This window comes from Odocoileus virginianus, chromosome 8 (genome assembly GCF_023699985.2).
Source record: "Odocoileus virginianus isolate 20LAN1187 ecotype Illinois chromosome 8, Ovbor_1.2, whole genome shotgun sequence".
Taxonomy (NCBI): domain Eukaryota; kingdom Metazoa; phylum Chordata; class Mammalia; order Artiodactyla; family Cervidae; genus Odocoileus; species Odocoileus virginianus.
Genome location: NC_069681.1, coordinates 33,676,670 through 33,704,160, shown reverse-complemented (window position 1 = coordinate 33,704,160; position 27,491 = coordinate 33,676,670). Strand labels below are relative to the sequence as shown.

Sequence of the window (27,491 nt, the reverse complement as noted above, 5' to 3'; positions counted from 1 at the left end):
TTCATTTTGTCTCCTTCTCTCTCCGCCCTCCTCCTTATATTTTCATTTGAATCGCCCAGGCGAGAGACCCGTGTCAACTTGACTTTTTTTCCCTCTCGCAGGGCCGGTGTGCAAGGGCCCACAGCTCGGGTTCCCAGGGTGGGGCTTCTGCTGCTCGCTAATTCTGGAAATGTAGAGGAGCCTATAAAAGAAATTGTTTCAGTGTGGTTTTGGTGAGCCTGCTTCTTGACTTCCTCACCCTCATTGTTTCAGAGACTTCGTGTGTCCTTGGCCTTTAAACTTCCTCTTGACAGTTGCATCTTTTCTCCAGGCACTGAGCCCCATTTTAACCTGTGCCTTCCACCACCAAAGTTTCCTTTTCTCAAGTCTCCAGGATTTGACACTGGCTTTGCCAGCCACAGCGTCTGTTTCAATCTAGTAGTGAATTCCTAGGCAAGTGAGTTGACCAGATTACATAAAAGTAGTACTTTTCTTTAGTACCTATAAGCAATAGTGAAATCTGAGATGGGAACCTCAGGTAATTTCCAGAGATTTCTGCCTCTTTTCTTGATATGTATTTGATAACTTAGACTTTTTTTTTCTCTGAAAATAAAGCCGTTTTTGAATTTTCTCCTGAAGCTGTATAAATTGACTGGAAATCCCATAAAGCAGCTTCAGCTGTGTGATTAGGAGATGAAAAAAAAGTGCAAGCCCATTTCTATAACGGACTATGTAGAAATGTGTTGAAAATGAAGACAAAAAGAAAAAAAAATTAGCTACACTAGAATAATCTCCAGTGTTATTCTGATTCTCAAAGTTTTCGACAAACTAAACCCATATTTCACATCATTGCCAATAGGTCCCAGCATTGAAGTCTCCTGAGGATTCTGTTTCACTTACACTTTTCAGTCCAAACTTTTTTTCCTTCACACAATGATTTATTATGTAGGTAATTTTAGGGGATACAGTTTACAGCTTGAATTATTAGACTGAACACCTCTGGCTGACACTACGACGCCTTTTTTTTTTCTGCTTGCAGCTGTGAGTCACAACCCCATTTTCATACCCAACTGCTGCACATTCCTTCACAATGTATATTTCCTTCTTGCAGAGATCAAACATGCTTTGGTCAAAGTGTTTATTTTAAAATACAGGAAAATTAAAACTAAACACAGCTTTACTGAAAAAATCCCCAAATGTATCATATTTTCCTCCTCCGGTGCCCACAAAAAAAAAAAAAAAAAAAAAAAAAGCTAACAAATTGCACCACTTTCTGGAATAAAATTTCAAATCCGAGGAGAACACACAGGCACCTACAGACACAACTTTCATTTTAGTATTGAAACACATCAGGAAACCTCCATCTTCTCTTCATGTTTGGACTCCTATTTGGATGTCTTTAGTTTTTCTCTGTAAAAATGTCACATGTTAAAAACAACAAAGACAACAGATCCTTAAGATGATGCTGAGAGGCATCTATTTTATTCATCAACCCACACGCTCCTCATTTCTGGTTCAGTTTCCCATCTTGATATTTTTCTTTTAATTGTGTCTCCCAGAATATAACTTCAGGGGGAGAAGGATATTTTGAAGTATTTGCCAAAAGGAAGTTAAAAAAAAGGGGGGGGTACATATTTCAGAAACAAGTTAACATTTCCCCAGCATCTCAGTAGGTGCATGTGTTTTCTTTTTCCCTTCAAATGAAGGTGAACAATTACCAGGTAGAATCACTCTTTGTCAGCACCTAAATTGGATAAAGTCGATGTCAAAGCTGAGGTCAAGTTGTCCTTCTGCAGTTCACTATCCACTGCATTTTTTTTTTCTTGTTTAGCTTCTCTCACTAACCAGCTGAACAGGATCTAGACCTCAGCCACCACCTCTCCTAGGCAGTTTACTCAGCTTCCCAAGTCTCACAGTTCTGTAGCGTGGCAGAGACTGTTAGGCTGTTTTTAATCAAGTTTGGAAGCTGAATCTTTTCCCTCTGATGACTTTGCCCAGGGGTGGATCCGGCTGAAAGTCTGGCGCTGCGGGCAGTGGGCTCGGCCACCCGTTTTTCAGACACAACACCAGAGAATGGCATTGAAATAACTGTGTGTGGTAGAACTGCTTCAAAAATGTTAACCTCTTTTACTATCCAAGCTTCTAGGCTAAAGGGCAAGAGAAGCTAAAAGGAAATCTGAAATGATATTCCTTTACCTACCTAAGGCAGATCGAGAAACTGAAAAGAGAAGACGCTTTGGAAATGTATGTTACAAAATCTTTCAAATTAGATGCTGCTTAGGATGAATGGTAGTAAAGATTTTTAAAAAGATTTGATTGGTTAAAAGTTTTCCAGATATGAGTGATAAATGAATAGTCTAGAGGTCTCCTCTGAGAAAGAATTTACGGGGCATATGGAAAATAATCTATATATGATCTTCCTATTCTTCATGGGGAGGCAAATTATAGTACAAACTATTTGGATTTTTTTTTTACTTTAGATAAAGAAATGAAAATATTTAGACTTTATGTATTACTGAAAATTTTTTGCAAGAGTGGAGAATCAAGGATTTTCAAGACCAATAACAAAACAAAGAATCATATTACAGTCTGCCTCTAAGATACATTTCTTCCTCTGCTGGGTTTTCAAGTGATCTCTTTAGTGATTCTTTGTTTATTTGAACAGTCTTTCCAAATTAAAATCACTGAATATTCTTCCCTAGATAGCTTGATTTTTGTCATGCAAATGTTTTTAAAAGTTCTATATGAAAAATCAAAGACTTTTTACAAAGCCTTAGTAACAACACTTCATATCATGGCCAAACCAATTTATTGTGAATGCCTTTCATCTTTGGTAGATTATTTGATACGTCGGAAAATCTCACTTTGGAAATTGTCAAACCTGTCAATCTTATGTGAAACTAATTTCAGAGTCTACAGTTTGGGGTTTAAGATTTCATTTCTATTCTTTTAATTCAAAAGAATTAGTTCAAAAATTGATTTGGTCTAGAGGAGACACTAGAGGAGGCACTATCAGTGAAAAGTCTTAAAGTATAAATCAAACACATCTCAGCCACCTCCTGGCCCATACATTATACACACCCTTTTTGAGGAAAACATTATCTTAACTGCAGAGAGAAGTCATATCAGCCATTTGACTTCAAATGCCTTCCAGAAATGTCTAATGCAGCTATTTCACAGCATGGCAAAACATTGATCCAAAGTTTCAGGGTGACATGTTTCTAATTCTTTACCTGATAATTAACTAATTCAGGAATGCAAAAAACAATTTATTGGGCAAAATATTGCTTCATCTATTTAACATAGACATCTTGCATAGTATGCTATTGTAACCTGTGTAGATTCTCTTCTATGGACAACTCAGTTCAATTGTAGACAGTGTACTTACTATTCTCTCATGCCCTTAACAATTTTGCACTTGAAAGTGAATGTTGGGCACTCTGAGGTTGGAAACTAAATCGATTGCCTTTCCTGGGAGCAAAAGACGTCTCCCTCTGACAGATGCTACTTCGGGTGTCTTTTCTGCTAAGCGGATCTCAGATCTAAATTAGCTTCATCATTTGCCACTCTGTTTTCCTAAGATTTGTGGTCCAAATGGCAGCCCTTCCTGAAACACACCACGGTGTCTTGTCTCATAACGGCGAAGCCGCTTGTTTCTTTGCTTCAACTTTCGTTTTGTGTTTAAAATGCAATAACCTAAGTTAATAATCATTTTAAAGAGAGCACTTTCCAGAAGCACTTCCTTTCTTACTGCCAGACAGCGTTGTTCCCCAACCTCTTGGCTGGAACCCTTGCTTTCGATTTGTTTGTTTCACGCATTTCCCTAAAGAACCCGGCGCTTTGCGCTATTTAACTCTGCTTTAAAAATGCATCGCTTCTGCCCTGAATCCTCCTCTGAAACAAATTGCTATCGAAAGTGTATCAGATTCGTTCCAAATACGGAATTTGAATCAATATTCCCACGCTAGAAATATTTTAAAAATTGTTTTTGTCATAGGATTCCATGCTTTTGCAATATATTTTCAATTGAAGTAGAGCTGCCTCTATTTCTCATGATAAACAAGAAGTGGCGATTGCCGTCTGCTTAGACCTTCCTTTATTATTATTTTTAGCCGTGTGTGTCATTACCTAACTGGTATGTGTTCTTCTATCCAGCTCTTGATGATCTAGTTGAATTCCAGACATAGTGCCAAGAAGCGTATTTGAAGCAGATAAGTACGGATAATACAAATGCGTTTTGTTAGACCTGATGGATGCTATTTTTCTTTTAATAGGTTTGTAGCAAACTAACACAATAACACAATGTATTCCTTTTCAAGGTACATTGTTGAAACAGGTCTATTAAGAGCGCGTTGAGCTATTTCTCGCTTCTATTGAACAGTCTGTTGCTCAAACACAACAGCCAACAAACGCCAGCTGCCTCGACAAAAGTAGAAACCTAACCCTTTTATGTAATGTTTTAACAGAAAGGGTAGCTGTTTAATTAAAAACATTGATGATTCAGTGAAACAATGGAAACTCAAGTTCAAGTGGTGCTCTATTGATTTAAGATGATTTTTACTAGCAATGGGTATAATTCATTCCCCCCCCCCCCCCCCCCCAGCTCTCTCTTGTGTAAAGGGGTTCCTTCTTGGGGCATTATCTGGGTGAATAGGAAAAGACAGAGATGGCTATTGCCTTAGAAACCTGATCAACGCACATTGCTTTGAGGGTAAGGTGTTTAATTTATAAGTGCACCCCATATTTTTTGTCAGTTTATTCGCGGTGGGGAAGCTTTGAAAGTAGCTCCTCTCAGCAGGTTAAAAAGTGAAGTCTGCGTCCTGGCATTTAAATGTCTTTGTTATTGTGTCAAGCAAGTTGTTGAAAACCACATGCCCTGAATACTAAGGTTGGGCAGCTAGATGAGGCAAGTTGTGTGAGTGTGTGTGTGTGTGTGTGAGCGCGTGCACGCGCCCCTGTGCGCAGGGTTGTGTGCGAGGACAATTATTTTCATCAGCTGCTTGCTCGCCCGCGCCCGACTGCTTCTCTTTGCAGAACCGACGGCCTCCGGGGCTTTCAACTCTGCGAGCAAAGCAGGGGGAATTTCTGTATTGAGACTCCCTCCTTGAGAGTGTCCAACTCTGTCGGCCCTGAGGAGCCGGGCTCGGTCGAGGGTACCCGGGTCGCCTGTTACCCCACGCAGGGCAGCACTCGAGGGCTGCGAGGCTCCGGGTTCAGGCCCCCAGCGACCTCCGTGAGGACGGCCCGCGAGAGGCTGCGGCCCCGGGGCCCAGGTGGGCGGGGGGCAGGTGCGTCCCTCCGCCCCCTCAGCCGGCGCAGTCCTGGCGGCGCTCGGCGGCCGTGGTTCACCCTCTTTCTTTCTGGCCGGGTCCGCAGGCCCCGCTTCCCAGCTCCCAGCCCCGGGCGTGTTGGGGACTCGGGAAGACGCAGCTCGCGTCCACCTTCCCCGCTCACCATGGCGGCCACCAAGGCCAGGGGTTCGCTGAGCCGGCCGACAGGCGGCCGCAGGGCCTCCCTTCCTCCGTAGGGCGCCCTTTCCCGTCCGCTGAGGGGGAAGCCGAGGGGACTGGAGGCCCACGGCCGTGGCCTCCCGGGGCCTCCACAGGGGTTGGAACGGTCCCCGGGGTAAGGCCGGCGACAGAGCACCTCAGGTACGGTTTGCCTCCCTCAGCCGCCCTCTGAACGCCCCCGCCTCCAGGCCGCGACTGGCCGCGAGCGGCCCACTTCCGCCTGCTCCCGGCGTGCTGTGCGTCCAGGGTCAAAGGGCGCGGGCCCATCTTCCCGGGTCCGACTCCCCATGGCGTCCTGAGTAACCGTGGGCCCTCAACGCCGGGGGGGAAGGCGGTCAGGAGGCCTCAAGGCCACACATGGCCACCCCGGACCGCCCATCGGGCCCACCGTCCTGGCCGAAACCCGGGGGGAGAATGTGGCCAGAGAGGGAACCGTCCGCATGGGCCCCGCAGGCCTAGAGTGAATTATTTAAGCTGTTCCTGGTGTTTAAAGAGGTTTTGCAGTTTTTAAAGAATGTTGTAAAAAAAATATCAGCCCTTGTTAACTCCCTCATTATATGCTTTTCTCCCCCCTCAGCTGAACAAGCCATATTTCCTGAAACAGAGGAGCTATGTTAAGTGTTTAAACATGTGTCAAGTGTCTTATAAATAATACAAATTCATAAAGAAGGGGAGGAAATTTCACTGATACCTGAGGTACTTGGCGCAGCTACGTTTCACTTGAGTTGGGTTATTTTTGGCTGCGGGATTATAGAAAGGAAACTGCTCCGAGATGACTGGGCACCTCCTGGAGCCCTCTCCCTTTCTTAGCCTGCTCCCTTTGAGTCTGTACTCAACCCCGTCTAGAAATGCTTTTGTCTCCTCCACGAAAGAAAGAAGTTCAGATGCTCTGCAGAGTATGTTTGATTCAGGGTTAATACTCAGTGCAGTATTTTTGAGTCACCTTTTCTGTCTTCTCTCAGCCTCCTCCTATTCAAAGTTTCTGCTCCTGTAACATTTTGCTATGACACCCTCCCCCCCCCACCCTCTCTGTTGGGAAGAAACTGCTGTTTCTGGCAAGGAAAAAAAAAAAAAAAAAAACCCACAGAAAAACAGTAGGAGAGATGAGATCTGGGCTTTAACTTGAGATATGGGCTAGTAAATGATTTCAGTTTTTGTATTCATTCTCTTACCTAGGAAACCTGGGAAAAGGTGTTGCCCCAATACAATCTGAGAACCTCTGAGGAAGGTAAGTCCAATGGATCATTTTATAGTAAAATGAAAAATACTGTTTTGAAATTGGATTTCACTTAAGAGTTAACTTATGTACTTTGGTTCCTTGGATGACATTTTTCATCTTGATTGTCGTTCCGTGAAAGATTTCTTGGGCCTTCTGTTTCTAGCTGTTGTTGTTTAGTCGGTAAGTTATATCCGACTCTTTGTGACCCCATGGACTACAGCTCACCCCTGTCCGTCATTATCTCCAGAAGTTTGCTCCCGGAGTCATATGTTTCTGCCTTTTCATACTGTTCATGGGGTTCTCGAGGCAAGGCTACTGGAGTGGTTTGCTCTTCTCTCCTCCAGTCGACCACGTTTTGTCATAACTCTCCATTATGACCTGTCTGCCTGGGTGGTCCTGTAGGGCATGGCTCATAGATTCATTGAGTCATGCAAACCCCTTCATGATGACAAGGCTGTCATCCATGAAGGGATTCTAGCTGTTAAAATGTTTAAGCTGCAGGAAAGAGTAGGCATTTTTAGTTATTAAAATAGTCAAATGTTTTCATGAGATCAGAAGTGTCTTCATTTAAAAATATCATTGTGAGTGTGATTCAGAAAAATCAACTGCATTGCAAATTTGAGGAGTAGGTTACAAATTGACTTTCCTGAATAGTAGTCTCCTAACATTCTCAATTTGAGGCTTTGTGCTTCTGTCTTATGCATGAACACTAAGTCACTTCAGTCATATCTGACCTTACTGTTAAGTTCTCCCTGCTCCTTGTGCTGTATGCACCTGGTAAAATTCCATCCAAATGTTTCTAGGGTGCTCAAGAGGTACTGTAGATATTTTCAATAACAAGGCTGGTAAGCTGCCAGATTTAGTAGCTGAAAGTATTCTGTGTTTTCTCTCAGCTCTCTGATGATTTACCTCCTGTGGGATTTTTCATGCATTTTGGTTGCTAGTTTTGCTGGGTGTTGCCTGTCTTATCAGGCTCTTCTGGGTGCATTCTAGCTGCCTCTTTGGGATACAGTTGGTGAGGAATGCACTGGCAATGAGAGAGGCCAGTCCTCTGCAGTGTTCATTGTTGATATCTGTGATACGCTCTCTCAGAGGGTTCCAGAATGGTCTGCAGTGTATTCTGTCAATAGTTTTAATAGAAAAAGGTATTTCCCTTTTGTGTTTATAGCCGTCTGTCTCCTTAGAACCTAGATTTGAATCCACAGTAGTCTGAGCTAAGGATCCTGACTAGTCTCAAGAACTGTGGTACATTCACAATTACTCATCTCTTCTGAGCACCAGGACTTTGTTTCAAGATCAAGCTACCTAATCTCTTTGCTCAAGATAATAAGTTTACTTCCAGGAGTCTTCTCAGTCTTCCATGTAAATAGATTTCCAGTGGTGGTTTTCCTGTTCTTTCAGAAATTGCTTAGCTGTGTTTGAATGCCAGTGATAAAAGCAGCTTAGACTGTACATTTAGGGAATAGTTGGGACTATTCCCCAACTATTCACTCAGAGGTAGATCTATATACACACTATAAATGACGATATTGGCAAATGAAAACTTTGTTGAACTTAGTGAATACCTTTTTGATGTTTAAACAATTTTTAGTAAGAATGCCAGCCATCCCTTGAAAGCCAAGCAATAAATTGTGCACAGAATAGTCAATACATAGATAATGTACTCACTTGCTGTTTGTACTTAAACATTAGCCAGTTGTCAACAAATTGATATCTAGGCACTCCCTGAGACAGGCCTTTGTTACTAAAATCAGATAAGGCATTTTGATCTCTGTCTTTTTTTTCCAGTTGCGCCACTCCGCATTCCACAGAGAGCATGGCGCTTCTTTCTAGGAAAAGATGCACAGCCTTTTATACACCACCAGGTAGCTTGCTCTCTAATGGGGAAGTCAAGGCAATTATGTAAAATGACTAAACAATACGAGGTGGTGGTGGTGGGGCGGTTCAGTCACTAAGTCGTGTTTGACTCTTGTGACCCCACGGACTGTAGCCCGCCAGGCTCCTCTGTCCATGGGATTCTCAGGCAAGAATACTGGAGTGGGTTGCCATTTCCTTCTCCAGGGCATCTTCCTGACCCAGGACTTGAACCCGGGTCTCCTGCACTGCAGGCAGATCCTTTACCAACTGAGCTATGAGGAAGCCCCAGACAATATGAGGTAAGTAATACTAAAGCACGGGGAATGACTAAATATAAAGTATAGCGTTTACCTTAAAAGAAATACCAAAAAAAAGAAAAATACCAATAAATTCTTTTAGAGTCTTCAAAGATGAACAAGATAAGATCAGAAACTGTAAAAGATTACTTACAAAGAAAGCATTTAAGCTAACAGCATACTTTTCAACATTAACAAGACACATCTGAAGATAAAGGAATAATATTTTGAAAGGATCGAGAGAAAATAGCTATAACTCAGAATGCCATATACCCAGCGAACCTCTTATTTAAAAGTGTGGGCTTAAAAAAATACTTTTAGACAAAAAAGTGTTGGAATTTACCACTCATCTTGGAGAATCATGATAAAAGTTAAGAGGTACAGAAAGAAGGAGTCTGTTAAACCTCAAAGGATGGCAAGAAGAAATGGTGCATAAAGGAGTTGATGATCAGTATGTGGGAACACTAAAACAGTTATTGCATGCATAAAATAATAATGATAATGACCAGTGTTGGGTGTTTAAAACATCATGGGAACATAACGGAGAGAATATAGTGTAGAAAATAAATATGAGTAGTTCATGATAAACACTCTCAGTAAACTTAGGCATCTTTCTCAACTAGATAAAGACAGCTATAAAAAAACCACAGCTAGGGTCTTTCCTGCTGGCTCAGGGTTAAAGACTCCGATGCCCACCAACGCAGGATACTCGAGTTTGATCCCTGATCCAGGAAGATTCCATGTGCCATGGAGCAACTCGGCCTGTTGGCTGCAACTACTGAGTCTGTGCTCTAGAGCCTGGGAACCGCAACTATTGAGCCCACATGTTGCAACTACTGAAGCTTGGTGCCTGTGGTACTCAACAAAAGAAGCCACAGCAATAAGAAGCCTTCACAATGCAATGAAGAGTAACCCCGGCTTGCTGTGACTAGAGAAAAGCCTGCGCAGCAACAAAGACCCAGCACAGCCAAATTAATTACACATTTTAAAAATTATAAAAAAAATCCACAGCTAATATAATACTCAAAGGAAAAGGCTGAATACCTTCCCCCTTGAGATTGGAAACAAGGTAATGATGTCAGTTCTCACCAGTTCTGTTCAACATTGTACTGGAGTCTCATCTATTCTTTATCTGATTCATTGCTTTAAGAAAAAAGAGAAGACCTAAATGAGCATACAACTATTAAATGTAATTATTTATTTCAAAAATTTCCATAGTGGATGATGGGGGTGCCTCCCAGGTGGCGCTCCTGGTGAAGAACTTACCTGCCATTGCAGGAGATGTAAGAGACACGAGTTCCATCCCTGGGTTGGGAAGATCTCCTGAAGGAGGGCACAGCAACCTATTCCAGTATTCTTGGCTGGAGAATCCCATGGACAGAGGAGCCTGGTAGGCTAAAGAATCAGACACGACTGAAATGACTTAGTATGCATGCCTGTACCATAGTGGAACACACCAGGCTTTTAAACCTTTAAAGGCTCATGATGACTTTTAACATTCAAAGAACAGGTAACTCCTATTTTATGCCAGCAGTTTTAATAAAATTAAAAAAAATAAGGCAAGTTTCCCAACTCATTTGATGAAGGTGGTGAAATTTAACAGGGATTATAAGGGAAAGAATTATGGTCTGGTTTCACTCTGTTTATAATGGAAAAATCCTAAATAAAGCATGACCAGATCAAATGTGTCATATCTAAAAACCACTATCTTAGTTAAAGAGGATTTATGTCAGCAATTCAAGGATGGTCTTCCAGTAAAAAATTGAAGGATATAATCTACCACAAACATTAGAGGAAGAAAATGATATAATCATCTTAAAAGATTCAGAAAAAAGTTTTGATGAAATTTAAAACATACTCATAAAAAAAATAAAGCATACTCATAAATTTATCTAAGTATGAACAATTAAAGAATTCTGTTAACACAACAAAGAAGCATTAGAAAGTGTTCTCCTTTAAGTCAGGAACAAGACTAGGATGCTAATCTAAATTCTGTTCCACATTTTACTGAAGAGTCTATCCAGGGCAATAAGAAAAGCAAAAGGAATGAAAAACATGAAGACTGAAAAAGAAAATTATAGTTGTTATTATTTACCATGATTACCTACATAGAATATCTAATAAGACCAAAACATTAGGGGATTCCCTGGTGGTCCAGTGGTTAGGAGCTCTGTGCTGTCACTGCTGAGGGCTTGATTTCAATGCCTGATCTGGAAACTTAAGATTCCATGCAAGCTGCGTGGTGTGTCAAGAACAAAGCATCAAAATTGATGGGAATTTTGAAAAATTGTAGATTATAGGCTAAGTATTAAAAAAAAGAAAAGAAGAAAGTGAAGTTGCTCAGTTGTTGAAGTCACTCTGACTCTGCGACCCCATGGACTGTGGCCTACCTGGCTCCTCTGTCCATGGGAGTTTCAGGCAAGAATACTGGAGTGGGTTGCCATTTCCTTCTCCAGGAACTCTTCCCGACCCAGGGATTGAATATGGGTCTCCTGCATTGTAGGCAGACTCTTTACCATCTGAGCCACCAGGGAAGTCCAGAGTATTAAATCCAAGTATTAAAAAGACTGACAATATTCCCACATGCCAACAACAGACAAAGTTGAACATGCAATTAGAAAAAAATGCCACATGAAATGGCCCCAAACCTAAGGGGCCTTGGAATATATCTAACAAAAGATGTTGAAGATCTTTATGGAGAAAATTATAAAGGCGTATGTAATACAGAGATGTAACATGCTCATGAGTGAGAAGACTCAGTTTTGTAAAGATGTAATTTCTTACTGTTAGTTCATGTGTTCAGTGCATCTATATCATAAATTCTAATAGTTGTATATGTGCATGTGTGTGTGTAATTTGATAAATGAATGTTAAAAGTTAAAGGGAAGGGTAAAATGTCAAGAATTGCCAGGATAAGTTTGAAAAACAATGAGGGCTTTATCTACTTGACTATTAAGATTTAGTATAAAGTTTTAGTAATCATAGCAATGTGAGTGGCACAAAGTTATAAGCACAGATCAATGGAACAGAAGATCGTCATGTGTCTCTGCTAATTTGGTAAATAACGGAGGTGATTATAAATCAGTGGGATGGAATATTCAATAAGCAGTGCTGAAACAATCGGCCGGTTTCATGTAAAACTATAAATCCTTACCTCACCTATTCATGAACCACATTTCAGTATGAAAGCCTGTATTTGAAAAACAAAATTTAAAATGTATTTTAAAAATTCAGAAAGAATTTTTTTTATTTATAAAAAGGAACTTTATAAATTTCCTCAGGAGGAACTTTTTATATTACATACAAAGAATAATCAGCCTAAAATAATTGCTATTGGTTTGTTGGGCTTCCTTGGTAGCTCAGTCGGTAAAGAATCCTCCTGCAATGAGGGAGACCTGGGTTCTATCCCCCCTGGGTTGGGAAGATCCCCTGGAGGAAGGCATGGTAACCCCCTCCAGTATTCTTGCCTGGAGAATCCCATGGACAGAGGAGCCTGGTGGGCTCTACTCCGTGGGGTCACAAAGAGCTGGACACAACTGAGCGACTAAGCACAGCACAGCACATTGGTTTGTTATCTAAGAAATCCTTCTTAAACGTGTTTGGCATATTTGACCAGGTATCTGTTTAAAAAAAAAAAGATACCCCAAATGCAGCAGCAAATAAGACAAATTAATTTCTCTTTGATGTAATAGTTCAGGGAAGTTTTATAGGCTTTGCTTTATGAAGCCCTCATGGAGACCCAGACTAGTTGGGTAGCTCAACATATAGCTTGCAGTGTTGGTCTAGATTTTAACTTCAACATGACAGTGTCAAGGAAGTTGAAGAGACAAGTGATCAAAAATGTGCATTATTTTAAGGCTTATACCCAGCAGCACATACATTAGTACCAGGTACATTCTAGTGTTGGCAACTTAGTCACCAAGCTACACAAGAGGCTGGGAAATACAGCTTAACTGAGTAGACATATCTGGCCCCCACTGTCACTGTGGAAGAGAGAGACAGTGCATTTTGGTGGACAACTTGCAGTCTGTGCAATAGCTAAAGTTAAAATTTTCTCATAATAGAAGATAACCGTCTAAAAATGGAATACTCACACCAAAGACTGGTTGAAATTATTTTCAAAGCAAATTGGTATCAAGAATATGTGTAGACTCCTGCAATAAAAGATGTGTAGGTCGACCTCCATGGTGCTCCAGTGGTTAGGAATCCTCCTGCCCGTTCGGGGACACAGGTTCGATCCCTGGTCCAGGAAGTTTTCACATGCTGGGGGCAGCCAAGCCTGTGCTCTGCAACTACTGAGCCCATGCACCTTAGAGCCCATGGTTTGTAATAGGAGAAACCACTGCAGTGAGAAGCCCCACTGCAGCAGCGAAGGCCCAGTGCAGCCAAATTTTTTTAAATTTGTAGACAACCAACTAGAAAAATGATGAAATAATCATTTCAAAGAATAGGAAACAAGAATGGTTAATAATGTTTATACTTAGCAGTAATCAAGGAAATGCAAATTGAAACAACAGGGAGATACTATTTTACATCAGTCAGATTGGTAAATTAATATATTTGATAGCCAAAGTTATTGGAGAACATGTGGGGAAATTGGAACTCTTATTCATTGTTGATGGGAATATAAATTGGAATGACCTCTTTGAAGTTTTCAAAGACATTTGGAAATACTTAAAATGGCAGCAGCTGTTGGTTGCTAGTTGCTTTCTGCAGTACCAATATCTGTTTTTTCCTTCTTCCTTGGAAATGGAAGCCCTAATTCCTTGTTGGGTACGTGGCCATCCAGAGTAAAGACAGCATTTCTCATTCTCTCTTGCAGGTGGATGTGGCCATATGACTTAAGTTCTAGCTAAGTTCTGGTACAAATGTGTCTGCTTTAAAGACATTTTTATACATCTGTGCAAGGAGACATGTTCAAGGATTTTGTTACATCACTATTTGTAATAGCATATATAGGAAATAACCTGTAAATCAATAGGAAAATGAATACATAAATTGTGGTTTATTGAATACAAGGGGCCACCATACAGCATTTAAAATAAATGAACTGCATCTATATGACCAACATGAATCTTAGACATATATGTGAAAAAAGTAGGTTTTAGAATGATACATACTGTATATTATTCATATAAATTTTTAGAACATCATAGTGAACATGTGAAAGCCAAAAAAAAGCATAAGAATATACAAAGCTTTAAGATAGTAGTTGAACTTATGGCTACCAGTGGGGAGGCAGCGTGAGGGAATAAACTGGGAGATTAGGACTGACATATATACACTCAGTCAGTCAGTTCAGTCGCTCAGTCGTGTCTGACTCTTTTCGACCCCATGAACCGCAATACACCAGGCCTCCCTGTCCATCACCCACTCCTGGAGTTTAGTCAAACTCAGGTTCATTGAGTCGGTGATGCCATCCAGCCATCTCATCCTCTGTCGTCCCCTTCTCCTCCTGCCCCCAATCCCTCCCAGCATCAGGGTCTTTTCTACTGAGTCAGCTCTTCACATGAGGTGACCAAAGTGTTGGGGAGTTTCAGCTTCAGCATCAGTCCAATACTATATATAAAATGGATAATTAATAAGGACCTACTGTATAGGACCAGGAGCTCTTTTCGATAATTCTGTAATGATCTACATTGGAAAAGAATTTTAAAAAGTGAATATATGTGTATTTATAACTGATTCAAGTTGCTCTACAGCTGAAACTACAACCCCTTTTAAAATAAACTATACTCCAATAAAAAAGTTAGTGGTTATCTCTGTGGAGGTAGAGTATACAGGTAAGGTAAGACTTCAGTTGTGGGAACTTCCCCTGGCAGTCCAGTGGTTAAGACTCTGCACTTTGAGTGCCCGGGGTGTGGATTCAATCAGCGTGGGCAAAAATCTGTAACATTCTTTCCTTTTTTAAAAAACAGAACAGACTTGTGGACTCTGGGAGAAGGCGAGGGTGGGATGTTTCAAGAGAATAGCATTGAAACATGTATATTATCTAGGGTGAAACAGATCACCAGCCCAGGTTGGGTGCATGAGACAAGTGCTCGGGCCTGGTGCACTGGGAAGACCCAGAGGGATCGGGTGGAGAGGGAGGTGGGAGGGGGGACCGGGATGGGGAATACATGTAAATCCATGGCTAATTCATTTCAATGTATGACAAAAACTACTGTAATGATGTAATGTAATTAGCCTCCAACTAATTAAAAAAAAATAAAAAAAAAAATAAATAAAAAAAGATGATTTGAATCAAATATGCAAAATGGTAATATCTTTAGGTATCATTTAATTTTTTGATACTTTCTATATGTTTCAAATAACACACAAAAGACTTTAAAATATTATAGAAATAATGATAGTTGCAAGCTATTATGCTTTTGAAATATATTTCATAGGAAGATTAAAAAATCACAGACATAGAAAACAAAGTTAATGGTTACCAAAGAGGAAAGAGGGGAAAGGGGTAAATTAGGAATTTGGGATTAAAAGATACACATGACTACTATGTATAAAACAGATAAACAAGAACCTGCTGTATAGCACAGAGGACTATATTCAGTATTTTGTAATAACCTGTGAGGTTTTATATATATATATATAAAATATATATATATAAATATATATATATATATAAATAAATATATATATATATATATATATTTGAATCACTTTGCTGTACGCATGAAGCTAACACAACATTGTAAATTATACTTCAAAGAAAAAGTGCTTGACAGCTAATTTAGTGTGAAAAAGCAAAACAGTGCAAGATAAAATTGATGAGACAAAAGATGAAAGAACAGATTGCAACAGAATTTGGAAGGAGCTGTGGGTTTTGGAGGAAAAGATGATGCACTTAGCTTAGGGGCATTAAAATTCACATTTTGGTTCTTTTGGAATATCCTAATGGAAATGTCAAGAAGGCAGCTGGAAGTGTGCATCTGCTAAGGGGGCAGGTCACAGACTTCAGGGTCACTTTATGGCCATTGACGTCACAGGAGTGGATGAGATGCTGGATGCAGCTTGTTGTGTTCTGGCTCAAGCCCCCCTTTACTAGTCTCAGTGTCTGGTGGCCAACATTCAGTAGACTCTAGTAAAAATAGGCTCCAGTGCAAAGGCTAACATAGGCTCACTCCCAAGAACAATAAAAAGAGCTTTTTTTAAATCATCAAATAGCATTTGCAAATGATTTTTAAAATCCCAACTATCTCAACATTCTTTGGAAAACTTAAATTTGAAAGCAACTTTGTATAAAAAGTAAACACAAGGAACTTCCCTAATGGTTCAGTGGTTGGGACTCCGCACTCCCAATGCCAGGGACCCAGGTTTAATCCCTGGTCAGGGAACTAAATCCCACATGCTGCAACTAAGACCTTGGGCAACCAAATAAATAAAAATTGAAAAGAAAAGAAAACACAATGTTTAGAATCTTGTCATTTAAGGCATTCATTTAATTAAAACGTATTAAGAACCATTTCTAGATACAATGAAGCAACAACAGGAAACTGAGTTACTACTAAATAGGACAGGAATTCAAGCAACTCAAAATATGGAAGCTACATTATTTAGGTAATCTTGCACAAAAACTATTTTGTTTACAATTTAAACATTGTGTTTTCTTTTCTTTTCAATTTTTATTTATTTGGTTGCCCAAGGTCTTAGTTGCAGCATGTGGGATTTAGTTCCCTGACCAGGGATTAAACCTGGGTCCCTGGCATTGGGAGTGCGGAGTCCCAACCACTGAACCATTAGGGAAGTTCCTTGTGTTTACTTTTTATACAAAGTTGCTTTCAAATTTAAGTTTTCCAAAGAATGTTGAGATAGTTGGGAATTTATTTTATTGAAGTGCAGTTGATTTACAATGTGTCGATTTCTGCTGTACAACAAAGTGACTCAGTTATATATATATATATATGTTATTTTTTGTGTTCTTTTCTGTTAGCGTTCACCCCAGGATTTTGGATATAGTTCCCTGTACTATAGAGTAGGACCATGTCCATCCATTCTACATGTAATAGTTTCTGTATCTGCTAACCATAAACTGGACTTCACAGGTAGCGCACTGGTAAAGAATCTGCCTGCCAATGCAGGAGACGTGGGTTCGTTCCCTGGATTGGGGAGATTCCCTGGAGAAGGAAGTGGCAACCTACTCCAGTGTTCTTGCCTGGAAAATTCCATGAACAGAGGAGACTGGCGGACTCCAGCTCATGGAGTTGCAAAGAATTGGACATGAACTGAGAAAACACACACATACGACCCCGAACTGGCAGGCCATCTCTCTGCCAGCCCCCCACGCCTTGGCAACTGCTGTCTGTTCTGCATGTCAAGGAGTATGTATCTGCTCTGTGGATAGGCAGACAATCTTTTAACAGATAGTTTCAGCAGAAGAAATCATTTAAATCACCCTCACTGGAGAACTAACACTATTGAGATAAAATCATTTCTCACCTACTCTACGGGCAAAACTTCAAAAGTCAGATAACACATTTTGTTGGAGACCGTTGAAAAATAGGCACATTGCTTGTAAAAGTACAAAAAATGCCAACTTTATGGAAGGGGATTTGTTAACTTGTGGAAAATTTACATTGTATCTCCCTTTTGTATTAGTTTCTGATTGCTACTGGAACAAAATATCAGAAACTTAGTGGCTTAAAATAGCACAGGTTTCTTATTTTTCAATTCTGGAGATCATAAATGTAAAATGGGTCTATAAGGTTATGTTCTTTCTGGAGAGTCTAGAGAGTATTTTTTTCCCTGTCCTTTTGGGCTATTTCAAATTGTAAAATATGATGCTGTGAAAATGCTGCACTCAATATACCAGCAAATTTGGAAAATGCAGCAGTGGCCACAGGTCTGAAAACAGTCAGTTTTCATTCCAATCCGAAGACAATGCCAAAGAATGTTCAAACTACTGCACAATTGCATTCATCTCACACGCTAGCAAGGTAATGCTGAAAATTCTCCAAACCAGGCTTTAACAGTATGTGAACTGTGAACTTCCAGATGTTCAAGCTGGTTTTAGAAAAGGCAGAGGAACCGGAGATCCAATTGTCAACATCTGGTGGATCACTGAAAAAGCAAGAGAGATCCAGAAAAATATCTACTTCTGCTTTATTGATTATGCCAAATCCTTTGTGTGGATCACAACAAACTGTGGAAAATTCTGAAAGAGATGGGAATACCAGACCGCCTGACCTGCCTCCTGAGAAATCTGTATGCAGGTCAAGAAGCAGCGGTTAGAACTGGACATGGAACAACAGACTGGTTCCAGATCAGGCAAGGAGTACATCTGTATATTGTCACCCTGCTTATTTAACTTCTATGCAGGGTACATAACTTATATGAGAAATGCTGGGCTGGATGAAGCACAAGCTGGAATCAAGATTGTCGGGAGAAATATCAATAACCTCAGATATGCAGATGACACCACCTTTATGGCAGAAAGCGAAGAAGAGCTAAAGAGCCTCTTGATGAAAGTGAAAAGAGGAGAGTGAAAAAGTTGGCTTAAAACTCAACATTCAGAAAACTAGGATCATGGCATCTGGTCCCATCACTTCATGGGAAATAGATGGGGAAACAGTGGAAAAAGTGACAGACTTGACTTTTTTAGGTTCCAGAATCACTGCAGATGGTGACTGCAGCCATGAAATTAAAAGCTTGCTCCTTGGAAGAAAAGTTACAACCAACCTAGACAGCATGCTAAAAAGTAGAGACATTACTTGCCAACAAAGGTCCGTCTAGTCAAAGCTATGGTTCTTCCAGTAGTCATGTATGGATGTGAGAGTTGGACTATAAAGAAAACTGAGCACCAAAGAATTGATGCTTTTGAACTGTGGTATTGGAGAAGACTCTTGAGAGTCCCTTGGACTCCAAGGAGATCCAACCAGTCCATCCTAAAGGAAATCAGTCCTGAACATTCATTGGAAGGACTGATGTTGAAGCTGAAATTACAATAATTTGGCCACCTGATGCGAAAAACTGACTCATTGGAAAAGACCATGATGCTGGAAAAGATTGAAGGCAAGAGGAGAAGGGGGCGGCAGAGGATGAGATGGTTGGATGGTGTCACCGACTCAATGGACAAGAGCAAACTCCAGGAGTTGGTAATGTTCAGGGAAGCCTGGCATGCTGCAGTCCATGGGGTCGCATAGAGTCAGACATGACTGAGTGACTGAACTGTCCTTTTCTAGTCTCTAGAGGCCATCTGTATTTCTGAGGTCATGACCCCTTCCCCCATCTTTGAAGACACTCGTGTAGCAGCTTCCTTCCTCACTGATCTTCTTGTAAAGATCACTGTGATGACATCCAGCTCACCTAGGTAAGTCCGGGCGGAAGTAAGGAGGTCCCTACTTAGTCATAGTTGTAGAGTTCCTTTTGAGTGTAAGGTAGTGTATTTAGTTTCTTGAGATTACATTGTCCACATCTTTCTGTTCACTTTACTCAAACTCATGTCCATTGAGTCGGTGATGCTATCCAGCCATCTCATCCTCTGTCGTCCCCTTCTCCTCCTGCCCCCAATCCCTCCCAGCATCAGGGTCTGTTCCAATGAGTCAACTCTTCGCATGAGGTGGCCAAAATACTGGAGTTTCAGCTTCAGCATGAGTCCTTCCAATGAACACCCAGGACTGATCTCCTTTAGGATGGACTGGTTGGATCTCCTTGTAGTCCAAGGGACTCTCAAGAGTCTTCTCCTACACCACAGTTCAAAAGCATCAATTTTTCGGCATTCAGCTTTCTTCACCATCCAACTCTCACATCCATACATGACCACTGGAAAAACCAAAGCCTTGATTAAACAGACCTTTGTTGACAAAGTAATGTCTCTGCTTTTTAATATGCTGTCTAGGTTGGTCATAACTTTCCTTCCAAGGAGTAAGCGTCTTTTAATTTCATGGCTGCAATCACCATCTGCAGTGATTTTGAAGCCCAAAAAAATAAAGTCTGACAGTGTTTCCACTGTTTTCCCATCTATTTCCCATGAAGTGATGGGACCAGATGTCATGATCTTAGTTTTCTGAATGTTGAGCTTTAAGCCAATTTTTTCACTCTCCTCTTTCACTTTCATCAAGAGGCTTTTTAGTTCCTCTTCACTTTCTGCCATAAGGGTGGTATCATCTGCATATCTGAGATTATTGATATTATTTCGGCAATCTTGATTCTAGCTTGTGCTTCTTCCAGCCTAGTGTTTCTCATGAGGTACTCTGCATAGAAGTTAAATAAGCAGGGTGACAATATATAGCCTTGATGTACTGCTTTTCCTATTTGGAACCAGTCTGTTGTTCCATGTCCAGTTCACATCTTTGGGGGCCCCTTACTCTGTCTACCACCCCCTTTGATCTAGTATTGTCAGTTCTAGGTATTTATCCTACAGATACATCAGCATATATTAGGATGTATGCCAAGTGTGCTAAGTTGCTTTACATCAGCATATATTAGGATGTATATGCTAAGTGTGCTAAGTTGCTTTACATCAGCATATATTAGGATGTATGCTAAGTGTGCTAAGTCGCTTCAGTCCTGTCCGACTCTTTGTGGTATATTAGGATATCATTCTTATAATACATAGTGAAAGGCTGGGAACAATGCAAGTGTCTGGTAGTAGGGGACTTGTTAAATAACAATGGGATTGTCTACAAAGTACAATATAATGCAGCTGTAAAAGAGAATGAAGAAAAGCTCATACTGGTGTGTATAGAGATCTCTAGGATATAATGAAAAGTTGAAAAAGAAAGGAGCTGAGAAGTTTGTATGTTGTTCTACCTTTTTATAAGGGGGAAATATATTTTGCCTGTGTTATGTAAAGAAATACTGGATTGAAATACAGAAAATTAATAAAAACAGTTATCTCTATAGAATAAGAGGGACTGGAGAAGTAGCTGAGACTTCTCAGTGAATTTTTATTTTTTGTATTATTTTGGTTTTTGAGTCAGGAAACTGTAGTAAAAATAAGACCTTATGAAGTAGACAGCTTTTTTTTTCCTAGACAAATTTTTCATAAGGCTTGGCTTTAGGAAGGTTGTGAGCCACTGGTATGCCACCAAAGTGCCTGAAGTTTCTAATTTAAGTCCTTGACCTCAAGTAAGGGGTTATGTTTAGTGCTTCCTAGTTAGAATGCTGGCGAAGTCAATGGCACCCCCCCTCCCCAGTACTCTTGCCTGAGAAATCCCGTGGACGAAGGAGTCTGGTGGGGTGCAGTCCATGATGTCGCTAGGAGTAGGATATGACTGAGCGACTTCGCTTTCGCTTTTCCCTTTCATGCATTGGAGAAGGAAATGGCAACCCACTCCAGTGTTCTTGCCTGGAGAATCCCAGGGATGGGGGAGCCTGGTGGGCTGCTGTCTGTGGGGTCACAGAGTCGGACACAACTGAAGTGACCTAGCAGCAGCAGCAGCAGTTAGAATGCTAACACTGATAATTATGCATTTGTAATTTAATATACTCTAGAATCTACTGTTTTGTTCTTTAGTTTCATGGAGTACTCAGGAAAATTCTGATGAAAGTCAGGGGTTGGGAAATGTCACAGTCATGGTCCGCAGTATGTTCTAGGGAGCTGCTGGGTAACTGAGGGGCCACAGGAAAGCGTCTGGCTGCTTGGAGCTTGGGATAAGATTGAAAGATCTCAAACGCAAGGTTTATCTGAGAGACAGCTTTATCTGTACATTAGTTTTGGTTTAGTCCATGCTTTTATCTTTTGTTTTCTCTTATTCTTTAAAAAAAATTTTATTGAAGTATTGTTGATTTACAGTGTTGTATAGATTTCTGGTACACAGCGAAGTGATACTTATATATTCTTTTTCATATTCCTTTCCTTTATGGTTACATAGGATATTGTTTACCATAGGACCATTGTTTATCCATTCCGTGTATCACAGTTTGCATCTGCTAATCCCACACTCCCAATGCATCCCTCCTCCAATCTCCCTCCCTCTTGGCGACCACAAATCTGTTCTCTAGGTCTGTGAGTCTGTTTTGTAGATAAGTTCATTTGTGTCATATCTTAGATTCCACATATAAGTGATATCATGTGGTTTTTGTCTTTCTGACTTAGTTCACTTAGTATGATAATCTGTAGGTCCATCCATGTTGCTGCAAATGACATAATTTCATTCTTTTTTATGGCTGAGTCATAGTCCATTGTATATATGCCTCATCTTCTCTATCCATCCGTATCTGTTGATGGACATTTAGGCTGTTTCCTTGTCTTGGCTATTGTGAATAGTGCCGCTATGAACATAGGGGTGCATGTATCCTTTTAAATTTTAGTTTTTTCCTGCATATATGACCAGGAATGGGATTTCTGGATCATATGGTAATTCTGTTTGTCATTTTCTGGGGACCCTCCATACTGTTTTCCATAGTGACTACACCAGTTTACCTTCCCACCAACAGTGTAGGAGGATTCCCTTCTCTACACCTTCTCTAGTATTTGTTATTTGTGGCCTTTTTATTGATGGCCTTTCTGACCAGTGTGAGATGGTTCCTCATTGTAGTTCTGGCTTGCATTTGTATAATAATTAGTGACATTGAGCATCTTTTTACGGGCCTGTTAGCCATCTGTGTGTCTTCTTTGGAGAAATGTCTATTTAGGTCTTCTGCACATATTTTGATTGGGTTGGTTTTCCACTAATCTTTTATCTTGAAACTTTTAAAACATATTTGGCTGTACTAAGTGACATCATGAAATTTCACCCTTAAAATCTCAGCATGCCCTTGCTAAGAATAAGGACATTTTCTAATATAAATATATTACCATTATCACAACTTAGCTCCTAGCTGATATTTAGTTAATATTCAGATTTCTGTCATTGTTTCAACAAATATCTTTTATAGGTCAAAAAATATAAAATGAAATGTTTCTACATTGTTTTATCACTTTATTTTTATTTTTTAATTTAGAGTAGTCCCTCACTTCTGATTTTCTTTTTATTACAGTAAGTTTTTGGAAGTTCTAGGTTACCTTTTTTATAATACGTCTCACATTTTGCATTTATCTGATCTGACTGTTTCTTTATGGTGTCACTTAACCTGCTGTATTGTTTTTCTTTTCTATAAACTTGATGTAGGTCTAGAGGCTTGATTAGATTTAGGTTAAATATATATAATGTCAGCTCGTCCCATTATTAGTGATGCAGCGTTTGGTCACTTGGTTAGGTATGCTGTTGCCAGTTATTTCCTAATTTTTTCCATTGTGGTTGCAAGTAAGCTGCAGAGTGATGTTTCTGTTGCTAAGTCACTTCAGTCATGTCTGACTCTGTGCGACCCCACAGATGTCAGCCTACCAGGCTCCCCTGTCCCTGGGATTCTCCAGGCAAGAACACTGGAGTGGGTTGCCATTTCCTTCTCCAATGCATGAAAGTGAAAAGTGAAAGTGAAGTCGCCCAGTCGTGTCCAACTCTTAGCGTTCCCATGGACCGCAGCCTACCAGGCTCCTCTGTCCATGGGATTTTCCAGGCAAGAGTACTGGAGTGGAGTGCCATTGCCTTCTCCGGCAGAGTGATGCTTCAGCACTGTGTAAATATCCCTTCACCCAGTGAGTAAGCATACATTTACCTGTCTTATCTGTCTTGCCCTAGTGTGGAGTTGGATGCATATGTATAGGCTCAAGATCAGATGACACCCCCATCTATATCAGTGGTTCTCAACTGATCTCGAGTTGATTTTGCAACTCAGGGGACGTTTGCCAGTGTCTGGAGGCATTTTTGGTTGTGACAGTTGGGAGAGGAACCTGTTATTGGCGCCTAGTGACTAGAGATGAGGATGCTGCTGTGTACCCTACAATGCACACAAAAGCCCCCACAAAGAATTTCTGGTTCAGAATGTGAAGAGTTACACTGTTTAGAAACTTTTAGATATATAATTAAACTTCTCTCTCACACACAATTCACTTCCATTTTTGGAGATGCTAGTAAAGTTTTAGAGCCTGTCTTCAAAAATAGTGGAAACCAAGCAGATGTTAGAGTCCATCAGAATTTTCCAGTGTTTCAAACCGTGCAGATTTTTACTGCCCACCTGTTCTGTCTTTCCATTTCTTTTTTAAAAATTTTTAATTGGTGTATAGTTGATATACAATATTTTGTTAGTTTCAGGTGCACAGCAAAGCAAGTCGGTTAGACACATATTGTTTCTTAAATCAGTCTGGTGGTGATGGTGCTCAGTTGCTCAGTCATATCTGACTCTTTGTGACCCCCTCGACTACTGCAGCCCACCAGGCTCTTCTGTCCATGGAATATTTCAGGCAAGAATACTAGAGTGGGTTGCCATTTCCTCCTCCAGGTTTCCATTTCCTTATAGGTGTCTTCTCCAGAAGGATTTAACTTGTTTTCCTCTACTCTGAAGAAACTAATAAGAAATTTAAAAAGCCCTTAGAAATAACACACTGGGACGTTTTTGTCTGCTTTTGTGTTTCTTAGAAGATTTTGGAATGTCATCTTAAAAGCCCAAGAGCCGGGGAAAAGAAAATGGAGAAAGAGAAATATCAAGTTAAGAACTCACTGTTACAAAAATGGCCCAGAGAGAGTAACCAGAGTTCAGGAAGGGGCAGCGGAGTGCAGAGGGCATTTCCACCCTCACACCTGTAAGTTATTAATGACCTTTGAAGTGGTTGTTGATGGAAGCACTGGCACATTTGAGCTGCTTCATATGTATACTTAGTGTATTCAGAGAACTGCCCAGCTTCAGGAGCCCTGAAATATCTTTAGGCGGCATCAGAGATCAAACGGCAGAATCCATGACTGGGGAATATCGTGTACCCATGTGACATGTGGAAGGTTCCAGAGTGTGAGAACTGATGCCTAAATAACTGCACTGTATGTGTTTAACTCAGCGATTTCCTATTGCTTTTATAACTTTTAAAATGGCAGTCTTGGAAAATAATGGCCCACAGTTTCAAAATCAGGTAGTGAGAGGTATAGTTTTTACACATTTACTTCAGGTTTCCTATTCTGGAATGATTAGAATATAATTAAACCTATTTTCATTCAAATTGTCATTAGATAGTTTATATATTTCTTTGGTTTAGGTTTTGAACTGCTGGGCCAAGGACATTACCTTTCCCGTTGAGAACTGAGTCAACAGTCTTGTTTGTACTTAACAAATACAACTTTCAAGTCCAACTTTCACTTCAAGTCCAGCTTTTCTCTTGTGTACTATGGAGCTAGTATGTGAATTATTTCAGCAGCTGCAGTTAAACTTTTCAAGGAAGCAGCAAGATATGTTGGTCTTTGCCTTTATTTTTTTCTATCAGTATTTCTTAAAATTATTTTTCATGCTTGTTCATTGATATATCTTGCTAAGTGGAATAACATATTAACTCTTGGCATGACATGATACTAAGAAACCGTTCTAAAGAATTCAGTGGAAAATTATACAGCACCGTTTATTTCCAAAGTACGGTTTTTACTCATTAGTAGGCAAACTGGTTTAGGTAGATAGTTTGATTAGAAATTAGGAATTATAACTTAAGTATTTAATTCTATCTTATTATTATTTACACTTTTTTCCTGTACTTGCTCAAATTCTACAGAATATGAAAGCTTGGAGAAAAAGATGTGACATAGTATACATTGTTATTCTTTTATATTATTCTCTATAAATAAGAAGAGGGAATAAGAAAAGGGAAGTAGGAAGATGGTAATTATTATTCTAATATAAGAGAGTAATTATTTTAATATCAAGGATCCTGTTTATTGTCACTCTCAGTCCTGTTTCTTGATGAAATTTTCTTTATTCCTTATGAAAGATATTGACTTAAAGCAGCACCAAAAGCTAACAAAGATAGTACAAGCGAAGAAAATTACAGGCACATCTCATTTATAAATCCTAGAAAAGCTCTTAGCAAATTGAATCCAGTGATGAATAAAAATGACAAATGCGTTATGACCAAATTGGGTTCATCCCAGAACTGTAAGTTAGTTTGACATTCAAAAATCCATTTGGTTACAATTAATATATGTAAGTTAACTAGATGAGGAGAATAAAGGATGAAACCCTTTATTATTAAGATGATCATCTTAATTGCAGAAAAATGAAAAGAGAACACTCTTAACAAGCTAGTAATATGAAGGAACTCCTATAGCCTAATAAGGCCCATTTCCAAAAACTGACAGCAAATATACTCAATTGTGAAATGTTAACATTTCTTTTGTATTAGGAGTAAGACAAAGATATCCCAAATCATCACTTCTATTCAAATTTTGTATTGAGGGTTATTCTCAAGTAATGTAAGAAGAAAAAGAAAGTATAACATTTGTAAAAAAGAAGCTAACATTTTTAGAAATGATATGATTGTCAATATAGAAAAGCTAAATAATCAGCAGGTGAATTATTAGAATAAATACGAATGTTGAGCGAGGTCACTGGATACTCCAGCACTAATAAAAATTCAATTACTGTCAAACACTAGGAAAAAATCTATTAGAAATATAATTTTTAAAAATTCCATTTACTATAACACCAAAAATCATGAACTACCTTGGAAAAATTAAAAGAGTTTATTCAAGAGATCTAAATAAGTGTAGAGCTATCTTATGTGGATAGGTAAGATTCAATATTGTGTAAGAATGCCAATTCTACCCAAAGAGTCACTGAAATTCCAGTTCCCCAACAAGAGTTTTGCTTTGAATTTGAGATGCTAAATCTGTAATTGATGTGAAGGAGCAAAGATCTAGGAATAACCAAAACATTCCTAAGGAAAAATAGTAAGGTTACTACAGTGTCTTAAAATTTACCCTAGAGGCATAGTAATTGAGACAGTGTTGAACTGACGCAGGAATAGAGAAATAGATGACTGGGACAGAATCCAGAATCAGACCCCACAGATATATGGACAGTAAGTGCACTGCAAAGCAGTGCCAGCAAAGATGGTTGTTTTAAAAAGTGGTCCAAGAACAGTCCAATTAGAACAGCAATATTACCTAAGATTGACTGAGACATAGACGCAACACCCTGTTCATCCTTGGTAAGTTGGATGCAGAGACCATGGTATAGTCACACATTGATCTGTCTTATAGTAATGAACATTAATGAACCTTAGCTGTACTCATTAGTGTGAGTGAATCTCAGAGATTTACCGTTGAGTAAAAAAAGCAAGTCATAGAGAGCTAAATATTATATCATCCTGTTTTAGTCCATTCAGGCTGCCGTAACAAAATGCTGTAGACAGAGTGGCTTATAAACAGCAGAAATTTACTGCTCACAGTTCTGGAGGCTGGAAGTCCAGCATTAGGGTGGCCAGCATGGTTGGGTAAGAGCCAGCTTCTGGTTGCAGACTTATAGCCTCATATGACAGGGGGCCTGGGGAGCTCTGGGTTTTTTTTTTTCATAAAATCAGTAATCCTATTCATGAGGGTCTCACACTCATGACCTAATCACTTCCCAGAGGCCCCATCTCCTAATGCTGTCATCTTGGGGGCTAGGTTTCAACATAGGAATTTGATGGGGGAGGACACAAAATTCATACCACAGTACCTTCTATTTGCTTAAAATGTAAAAGAGGCACATTTAAATTTTACATTGTAAAACTCTACATACATGTGTGATAAAAAAACATGAGGAAAAGAACAAGCATCACAAAATTCAGGATAGTGATCACTTGGAGTGGAATGATGGAGGTGTGGCTGGGAAAAAGCACCTGTGGGTGTG

At 39.8% G+C, this 27,491-nt stretch overlaps 2 long non-coding RNA genes across 2 annotated transcripts; one reads left to right on the top strand and one right to left on the bottom strand.

Moving 5' to 3' along the window:
* Positions 1–4,683: 4,683 nt before the first annotated feature.
* Positions 4,684–5,489, bottom strand: LOC139036317 (uncharacterized). Its single transcript, XR_011489050.1, has 2 exons — positions 5,434–5,489; positions 4,684–5,040 (listed from the first exon to the last, which is right to left on the bottom strand). It is a non-coding gene; the product is annotated as an uncharacterized lncRNA (long non-coding RNA).
* Positions 5,490–5,761: 272 nt separating this feature from the next.
* On the top strand, positions 5,762–26,303 carry LOC139036316 (uncharacterized). Its single transcript, XR_011489049.1, has 3 exons — positions 5,762–6,185; positions 6,666–6,717; positions 24,263–26,303. It is a non-coding gene; the product is annotated as an uncharacterized lncRNA (long non-coding RNA).
* The last annotated feature ends 1,188 nt before the right edge of the window (positions 26,304–27,491 follow it).